This window comes from Mirounga angustirostris, unplaced genomic scaffold (assembly GCF_029215605.1).
Source record: "Mirounga angustirostris isolate CCGP_5_RB_7025 unplaced genomic scaffold, mMirAng1.0.hap1 SCAF_1, whole genome shotgun sequence".
Lineage (NCBI taxonomy): Eukaryota > Metazoa > Chordata > Mammalia > Carnivora > Phocidae > Mirounga > Mirounga angustirostris.
In genome coordinates this window covers 196,210,519-196,219,976 of record NW_026991709.1, presented here as the reverse complement: position 1 = coordinate 196,219,976, position 9,458 = coordinate 196,210,519, and the positions used below count along the sequence as shown (strand labels likewise).

At 44.8% G+C, this 9,458-nt stretch overlaps 1 protein-coding gene across 3 annotated transcripts in view; it reads left to right on the top strand.

Annotated features, from left to right (window-relative positions):
* The first annotated feature begins 1,420 nt into the window (after positions 1 to 1,420).
* The window catches only part of RAD54L2 (RAD54 like 2), a 113,785-nt gene continuing 105,747 nt past the window's right edge, over positions 1,421 to 9,458 (top strand). The window contains exons 1-2 of one of the 3 annotated variants that reach the window (XM_064595573.1): positions 1,421 to 1,629; positions 3,993 to 4,054. The gene's annotated coding sequence lies outside the window, so the exon portion shown is untranslated. Of the gene's footprint in view, positions 1,630 to 3,909; positions 4,055 to 9,458 lie in introns of all 3 variants that reach the window. The other 2 variants (XM_045862265.3, XM_045862266.3) reach the window with 2 other exon arrangements.

The following is a 9,458-nucleotide window of genomic DNA, read 5'->3' as shown; positions in this document are numbered from 1 at the left end:
CTTTGAGTGAGCTGCTTTCTAACCCATGAGCCTGCTGTTTCCAGATAGTTATCAAAATTCCTTCAGACAGGCAGAGCCCTTTTCCTTACTCCCAGGGGATAATCTAAAAGGAAATATATATGTATATGTGTGTGACACAGTGACAGAATTTTATTCAGGTGCAAGTGACTGATACCAGAGCCTTTCTGGAAAGTCCCTTCAGACAAGAGAGAAGGGTATCAAGGCAAAATTTTCCTAGTCTTAGTAGCCACAGGACTGAGAATGGGACATTTGAGAACATGTGAAAGCTATAATACTTTTTGGGGCACCTCGGCAGATCTAAATTTCCATCAATAGTTTGGAACACACACTTGTATTTTTATAACCTAATTTGTTCTGAAAATAACTATGTCTGATATCTAGAGGTGTGAAGGCCCAGAAGAAAAGGGAAGTAGGGAAGAGAAAAAAAATTTTTTTTATCCTCTTGATTTTATGAAGAAAACAAAACAAACCTTCCAAAAAAAAAAAAAAGATCCGTTTTTAGAATTTTTTCATCATCTTGCCAACGTTCCCTTCCTTGGAGAAGGAAGAGGAGGAGGAGGAGGAGAACCTGGGTCTGAGGAGGTGGATGGAGGAGGAGGAGGAGGAGGAGGGGGAGGAGGAGGAAGAAGAGGAGGAGGGGGGGAGGAGTAGGAGGAGGAAGAAAAGGAGTGGGTGGGGGGAAACCTGGCTGTAGTGCAGAGAGCTGACACAATACACTCTTCTCATTAACTAGAGCCCACATGGCAGCAATTCCCAACTCCCAACGCCCCGTGTCAGTGATTAAGAAAGCCCTTTCTTGACCCTGCTTTTCTTTCAGGGAATTCTGAAGATTGCTTCAGTCAACAGGAAAGGGACAGGAGGTGGGGGTGGAGGGGGGAAAACCGAGAGTTACATGGTGCGCATCAATTTCAAGGGTCCTTGAGCGCTGTGCACAACCTCTGTATGAGATGGTAGTAATAGCAGCAATCATCATTGACAGAATCACCAATGATCGGGCCCCAATGTTGAACCCCATATCTCCGTGCCAGGCACTTGCATCATCTCATTCAATCCTAACAAGCCTCCCCTAAGTGAGGAATGAGGAGGAACCCAGGTTCAGTTGAAGCCCTTAGCAGCCAGCATGCCTCTCTGGTGGCTGGCGGGATGCAAACCCATTCTGCCGGACCCACCCCGGAACCGTTCCCAGGTGGATTCAGGCCTGGGATTTTCGTGCCGTATTCACTCCTGAAACGGTCATCTGTAGCCTAGATGGCTCTATCCAGGAACGAATCATGGTCCACCCGGCGCTGGGGAAGAAGGGTCTGCGGGCGGCTCTCAGCGGAACTTTACTGTCGGCGGCGCGTGTTCCCGTCCGGGCGGCCGGGCGCGCGGGCCGGGAGGGGGACGCATTCTGGCGCGGACCGCGAGCGGAGCCTGCGAGCGCCGCCGCCGGAGAAGACCGACGCTCGGCCAGAGCCAGCCCGCGGCGCCCGGGCCTGGCCGGCCGCTTCCCGCCTCAGCCGCCACCTCCGCCCCCGCCGCCGCAGACGCCGCCGAGGCAGGAGAAGCGCGACGCGCAGCCACTTGGCCCTGTCCGGCCCCGCGCGGCCGGGAGCCGCGGCGCCGGAGGTGAGTGCCGGTGCCGGCCCCCGGCTCCCGGCTCGGGCCGCCGGGACCCGCAACAATGGGGGCCGAGTGGGGACGCGGCCCGGACCCATGGCGCTCAGCGGCCTGGGGCAGCAAGCCGGTCCCAGCGGTCCGGGCCTTGGGGCGCTGGATCCCCACTGGGAAACTCCAGTGGCCGGAGCCTTCGAGGGGGTCTTGGCCTCGACCCTGGGCCTCGGTGGCTTATATTTTGTTATCTTCGTAGCCAGAAAAGGGAGTCATAGGGGCACGGAGACTTAACTCCAGTGGTGTACGCTCCTGACGCTTGATGCGGACGCCCTGCAGGGTGACCATAGTGGGGTGGGTGTGGGGGGGCTTACGTTTGGAATTCTAGGGGCCTCAGTGTGCCTGGTCCCTAAGGCGCATCGCTTATGTGTCTTCTCCCAACCCCCCGCCTCCCGAGATCTGTGAACTTGGCGGATTGGGGTCTGGCTGGGGAGAAGAGGCACTAAGAGTTTAGCTTCTCTGGGGTAACCAGTGATTAGTTCCTGGAAAGGCAGGAGCTCGGCTGGGCACAGGGGAATTGAGCAAAGAGCTGGATCCTCCGGGGCCCGGATGCAGCCTGGCGGTGAGGGGTTCTTGGGCAGGAAACTTGAGTGTCACAAGAGTGCCACGGTGGGTAGTGTTGGCTACCTTGGCGTTAGGGTGAGGCCGGAGTTGTGATTTGGGGAGTGTAGGGGAGTGTTGGTAGGCTGCCGAGTTTGGTAGGCTGCTTTATGTGGGCCATGGTGGTAGCAGCCTGGGGGATGAACAAGAGAACTTCGCAGAGTGGGCTTCCCGATAGAGAATGACCTCTTCCTGCGGGGGAGTGGGTGACTCAGATCTGTTAGAATTCCTGCGCTTGTTAGTGGATGTGGCTGACTGTATCAGTGCCTGGGCACCAAGGTGGACGGGGCTGGGAAAGGGCTTTTGGGGGCTGAAGGAGTTTGTTCCTGAGTAGAACACAGTGTGAAATCATTCCTTCTCACTCCGAATCAGAATGTTAGCTGTCATTGGCAATATTTTAAGCAAAGAATTTGTTTGTATTTGGATCCAAAGCTTTCTTCTCTTCATTTTTTTTTCCTCCTGTTTTTGAGTTGTGACTCATAATTTCTTTTCAGCACTGTGGCTATGGGTTGTAATGCTAGACAAACTTAGACACTGTAATATATGTAAATTCTAGGGGGTTTCAGTCCAATTCTTATAAATCTAAATTAAGAGCCTGTTTTCACTAACTTGTGTGTCATTGTTGAATGGGTGCAACTCTAGAGGGGGATGTGAAGACCCTAACAGTTAATGTTGTTAAATGTTCTTCATATCCCCAAATCCATGAAACTTCATTTTCTCCTACTGCCATGAAGTCATTATGTTGAATCTGTTAAATCTTAGGGACTGCCATTTAAGCCCTCACAGGACATTATCTTCACTAGAAGTGTTATCCACCTTCAACGAGTTTGGTCTGTACACTGTGTCTTGTCTGTATTGTTCAAAGGCAGTGTGCAAACTCCCAACTCTGAAGCCTGCAGCTCTGCACCAGAGCCCTATATGTAGCATTCAGACAAAAGTTGGTGTGTTGTCTGTGGATGAGGTATCGAACTCTAGATGAAAAAAAACAAAAACAAAAACAAAAAACCAGTATCAGAATCATTGTACCTTCTGAGTTTATTTAGAGTGTTAAGGTGTACTGGAGTCTACTATAAATTTTCAGGTGAATTGTGAGGTAATTCTGACTATCTATAATTGTGCTTTAGTTATGGGGATTGGTTTTTTTTTCCCCCCTTAATCTATAAAAAATCATATATTTCCCTTCAATTCTTTCTCTTTCTTTTAAATTTTTCTATTTTAAATCATTAATTCTTCCATAAACCAATATCTGTTGAATTATGCCAGATACTGTGTTGGGCATTTCTACAGTGGTGATATTTTTGACATTTTAGTAGTAGTTCTTAGTTCAGAAGTGGCTATAGATCTTTGAAGGAAGAAGTGATTCAGGTATATCAAGCTTTTAATCAGTAAATCTGTTGAGTAAAGTTTTTATACAGTATTAATTTTGACTAGTGACAATTGATTATCTTCATATATTTCCGTGAAAAAGGTTAGCTATACTGTGGTCACGTTAGTATGGGATTGTTTTTGCATCATTTCATTTAAATACACCTGTTAACTTTAAGTATTTCTGTAGACAAACCACAGGTAACATTTTGTTTCTGTGTGTCTGGATGAACAGTGATTTATAAATACTGTATATGTGCTTGGGTTCCCCAGGAAGCCGTCACACTTTCCTTTCCACTGTGGTTTGGGAGCATGAAGGCGTTGCTTACCCCCTTTGTCTGGTTCACTGTATGTAGGCTGGGAGTGTCTGCTGATCACTCGGAGTGCTGTCCCCTAGAACAGGAGGAATAAGATTGAGGTAAGGCTCAGTCTATTTGAAATTGCTTGCCTCTTGATATTCACTGCATAAAATATAATGTAAATTATCTTTGAAAAAAATTAAAAATTTTTAATCTCCATTCTGATCTAGTAGAATGAAATTCTTTTGCTCTCTGTGTTTATATTTTGGCCAAAAATAAATGAAGAAATTTAAAATCAAGGCATTCACACAATAAATTCTTTGAAATACCTTTCATTTTCTATCTAAAATATTCACTTGATCAAAGAAAATAAAAACTAGTTTACATATGTTGTTTTGAAAACCGTGATTGCTGAAAGAAATGTTTTTGATTACCTCTTAGTCAAATGGATCGACTTCAGAAACTCTTGAAAAGAAGGCTTAGAATATTTGCTTTCTTTAGGAAAATTCTGAGATGCCTAGTACAATAGGAAGGGCATGACTTTCGAGTCACCCCACCTCTATCTTTTGCTTGCTTTTTGATCTGGGCAAGCTGTTAACCTCTCTGAGCCTTGTTTTTTATTTTATTTATTTTTTTCATCTGTAAAATGGGGTTAATATAACCTTCTCTGCAGATTGTATTGAGGACTGGAGATGAGGTGTAGTGCTTTGTGGGTAGTCAGTGCTTGCTATTAGTAGTAGTATGTTGCTGTTAGTAGTTGTTAGTGTAGTTAGAAGTAGTAATGGGGGCGCTACTCAGTAGGAGTAGGAGTATAGCTGGGTGCTGTGCATGGATGAGAGGGGCTCAGTTTCTTTGGTGAGGAAGGCAGCCTGCTCTCTCCACCTGTTTGCACTCTGGACAGGTGAGAGAATTGTCGAGGTAGTCTTTATCTAGTACTGGTGGGCAGGAGTCCACACTATAAAGTCCAAGGTCATTTCTGGCACTGGTAGGTTTTTTCCTGGCAGTTTCTATGGAGAAGCCAGGAGGTAACTGTTTGGCATGTCCTTGTTTTGAGAACTGTAAGCATTCCCATTGACAGAGTGCTAGAGTATGCCAGGCAGCATGATGTTCTGTGCAGGCAATGGTCGGGATGTTTCTCTAGCTTTAGTCTTATCAGAGACCTGGTTTTGTCTTTTTGCTAGGAAGACTCCAGATGCTGGAGAGATTTGTCATCTCTCTCTAATTTGGGCTATTTTGATAGAATATAGCACTCTGTTCAGAAATGTTTTTGATGAACAGAAGGTTCACAGCCTTTGTTACAGAATTGTTCAGTTTCACTTTTTCCCTGTGAGTGGAAAAAAAGTCAAGAGAAAAATAAGTATGAACCAGAAAGAAGTGATTAGAAATAACTGGCCCTAAATCTCTTCCAGTTTTAGTCAGATCTCCTCTCCATTCCAGCTGGTCTTTAACTCCAGTTAAAAGTAAATAATATTCGGGGCGCCTGGGTGGCTCAGTCGTTAAGCGTCTGCCTTCGGCTCAGGTCATGATCCTGGGGTCCTGGGATCGAGTCCCGCATCGGGCTCCCTGCTCGGCAGGAAGCCTGCCTCTCCCTCTCCCACTCCCCCTGCTTGTGTTCCTGCTCTAGCTATCTCTCTCTCTGTCAAATAAATAAATAAAATCTTAAAAAAATAAATAAATAAAAATAAAAAAAAGTAAATAATATTCTTTTGACCTTAAAATACAGTGACCATCTAGATCCTGGTATATCTCTATTTCAACATCTCACAAGGACCTTTATGACCCAGCCTCTTCTGTGTCTGCCTTTCTAGTCCCTCCTCTACCACAATTCCTCTGGCACTTGAGGCTCTAGTTATAGGGAACTCCTTGAGGGTCCCAGCATGCTCAGGCTATTCCTTCTGCTAATTTTCCTCCCCATTCTAGTGATTTTCTGACTCCTAAGCTTGCATTTACTAGGAATTAAGACACCACCATCTCTTAAAAGATTCTTTGATTCTTTCTAGATTAAGCTGAATGCCTCTCTTTTGTGTGGCCATTGCAATCTGTCCAAGCATCTTCCATAATTTCATTGTACTCTTAACTTTTGATATATTTGTGTGTTTTCCATGCTAGGTTGTGACCTACTTGAGAGCAGAACCTTGTCTTGTTTATTCTTATATCCTAATACCTAATCATCTCTGGCACAGAGTAGCTACTTAGTAAATGTTTGTTGATGAACAAATGAATGATCTCTGATATGAAGTGACAGGAAGTCATTCCTTGTGGAGTTGGTGGTGTGATGAGAGTTCTGATTTTATGGCTGCCTCTGGTCCTGGCTGAAACAGTGCTTCTGCCTTTGTACTTCCAGGTTGGTAAAAGCAGTATTTTGCTTGAAAATGTGTTGCTTAATTCCGTATGTTCATGGTTTCAGGCTGGGGGGCTATTACTTGCTTTCTGTGGGTCTTGCAAAAGTTCGCTTTGGAAGAAATACAAGTTTTTCATTGGTATTATCTAGCTCTTACTTTGGCCATTTACTGCTGTGAGCACTTTGTCCTCATGTGTGAAGAAGAATGACTAGTCAGTTTGGGTCACAAGGTCTCCAGACAACTAGTGGCCAGCCTGGGAGTGGGTAATGGATTTAACACCAGGTGTTGTGACTTACTGGTGATGGACCTTTGGGAGTTGAGCTCAATATCACCATTTTCAGGATACAAGATTATTTGCCCAAATTTTATTCAGGAATTTGAACTCAGTGACTATGAAATTATCTGTACTAGTTCTTTGCTTAGCCTAATACTGTACTAACACTGAAACTGATGAATTAATTCTTCGTTATGAGGCTGTTCTGAATTACTAAACTAGAAATTAAGGAATTGTGCCGATTCATTAAGTCACCCTCTTGGCTCTTTGTGGTAAAATAACTTGAGAGCATACTATCTAAATTACTTTGATTTAATTCTCATGGTTGATCAGACCACATAGGAATCCCACTGAAGGCCAGGTGTGAGGAACCTTATTAAAACCTACATAATGCAGTTGTTCTTTCATGCAGGTGACAAACATAGTAGACGGCAGAAAAGGAAAACATGAAAAGTAACTGTAGTTAGATTAAAGATAAAAATTGATATGAGATAAGGAAAATTGAAAGTATAAGACATTAAATATGGCAAGCAACTGTGAAGTTGAAGATATTTTGTGAGCAATGTTGAGTTTTTGAGAAGGAATTTTTTTTTACTTTTTATTGTTATGTTAATCACCATACATTACATCATTAGTTTTTGATGTTTTGATAACACCCAGTGCTCCATGCAGAACGTGCCCTCTTTAATACCCATCACCAGGCTAACCCATCCTCCCACCCCCTTCCCCTCTAGAACCCTCAGTTTGTTTTTCAGAGTCCATCGTCTCTCATGGTTTGTCTCCCCCTCCGATTTCCCCCCGAGGAGGAAATTGTTTTAATACAGGTTAGAAGCAAAAAGAACAAGGATCATTTCAGCCGGCATAGGTACATTGGCGGTACTAGTGCCCACTTATGGTCTTATAAGACCATTGATGAAAGTTGTACATGGGCGGAAATGAAAATGTTTGCTTTATGGAAGGCAGCTATGCTAACGCTACACCACCAACGCTAAAATGTTTGCTTTATGATAAGTATACCTTGCACACCTATCATATTATAGTTCATAAAACACTTTCGTATACATTTCCTTTACTTTACCCTCCCAACAACCCTGTGATGCAAGTTGCTCCATTTTACAGATGAGGAAGCAAACACAAAGAGGTGAAGTGGCTTGCTTTCAAGTGCACAAAGCCAGTAAGAAGAAATTAGGACTTGATGCCAAGTTTTCTGATCCTAAGTTTAGGACCCCTTTTATGTCCTCATAGGATACTGTGAGGTCTTCAGTTTGGGGGGATAGTTACTCCTTATTTTAGGCTTCAGGCCAGTAAAAGGTACACACAAAGAAGGCAGTTCCACACGGGGAGTAGAGCATCTGCTCTGTTAACAGTAGCCCAGAAATTCTAAAGGGCTGGATGGGGGAGGAACCTAGAGGGAGCCCCACCCTCCTAACAGATCACTTAGTGCTCAAGAGAAAAACCCAGAACCAGGTGGTTTTTGCAATATTTGACACTAGTAGTGATCTTCCTCCTGATGTGATGATGTATAGAAATTGGACCAAAAAAAAGAAGTTTGGGAAAGAATTCTTTAGGGGTGATTCTAACTTGAGCTCAGGCTCTTTGCCTTCATTGTGCTTTCTAGTTCCAGTGTCTCCCCCACACCATCTCTCCACCTTTCTCTTCCCCACTGTTTCACCCACCTCCCTCTTAGCTTGGATGCCGGTTTGCCATGGCCCACAGTTTCAGTGCTGCCTTACCTGGGTCTGAGAACCATTTACCTGCCTGACTTTGTCTGCTCTGCCAGTTGCCATCCCTAAACTTTCTCTTCTGGCTTCTTTTGCTAACCCTAGGCTGCTCAGTGTTTCTGGGAAGTCGGGAAAATGGGATGTCTTATTGACAGCAGTTGCCACTGCCTCACTTGAGTTGAGCTCTGTCTGCTCCTCATGGTGCTCCTGTGCTGCCTTCTCAGGATCCCATTTCTTTCACCAACTGCTTGCATGTTTCCCAAGGCTCATTTTTTCTTTTTTAATTTTTAAAGTAATCCCTGTACCCAACATGGGGCTCAAACCCATAACCCCGAGATTAAGAGTTGTAGCTCCAGCAGCTGAGCCGGCCAGGTGCCCCAAGGTTCATTTTTTCCATAGGCCCTAGACCTGCCCTCTATCTTCCTCATTCTTGACCATGACCTTACTTTAAGGCTCCTGCTCCCTATTTTTTCCCGTTACCTTTCTTTTTTTTAAGATTTTATTTATTTATTTGACAAGAGAGAGACACGGCGAGAGAGGGAACACAAGCAGGGGAGTAGGAGAGGGAGAAGCAGGCTTCCCGCGGAGCAGGGAGCCGGTGCGGGGCTTGATCCCAGGACCCTGGGATCATGACCTGAGCCGAAGGCAGACGCTTAATGACTGAGCCACCCAGGTGCCCCTCCCCTTACCTTTCTATCATGACACTTTTTTTTCTTTTTTTTTTAATAAGATTTATTTATTTATTTGAGAGAGAGAGAGAGAATGAGCAGGAGGGGCAGAGGGAGAGGGAGAGAGAATCCCAGGAAGACTCTGTGCTGATCCCACGATCCCGAGGTCATGACCTGAGCTGAATTGGAACCAAGAGTCAGAGGCTTAACTGACTACACCATCCAGGCGCCTCTCTATCATGACACTTTCATAGTTCAGAATCTCTTGCTTTTGGAAAGTCCTTGACTTTTTAACATTTTCCCCCATGATTTTACCAGTAATATATGAGCATAATAAAATTCAGGCATTTTTAAATAAGGAAAGGAACCCATAATCCATGTCCCAGTGTTAATCACCATTAAGATTTCAGTCTATTTCGGCTGGGGTGTTGATCTTGGGGTGATAAGATAGAGCCCTGTGTGGGGTGCAGAGTCTGCTTGAGACTCCCTCTTCCTCTCCCTCTGCCTGTCCCCTGAGC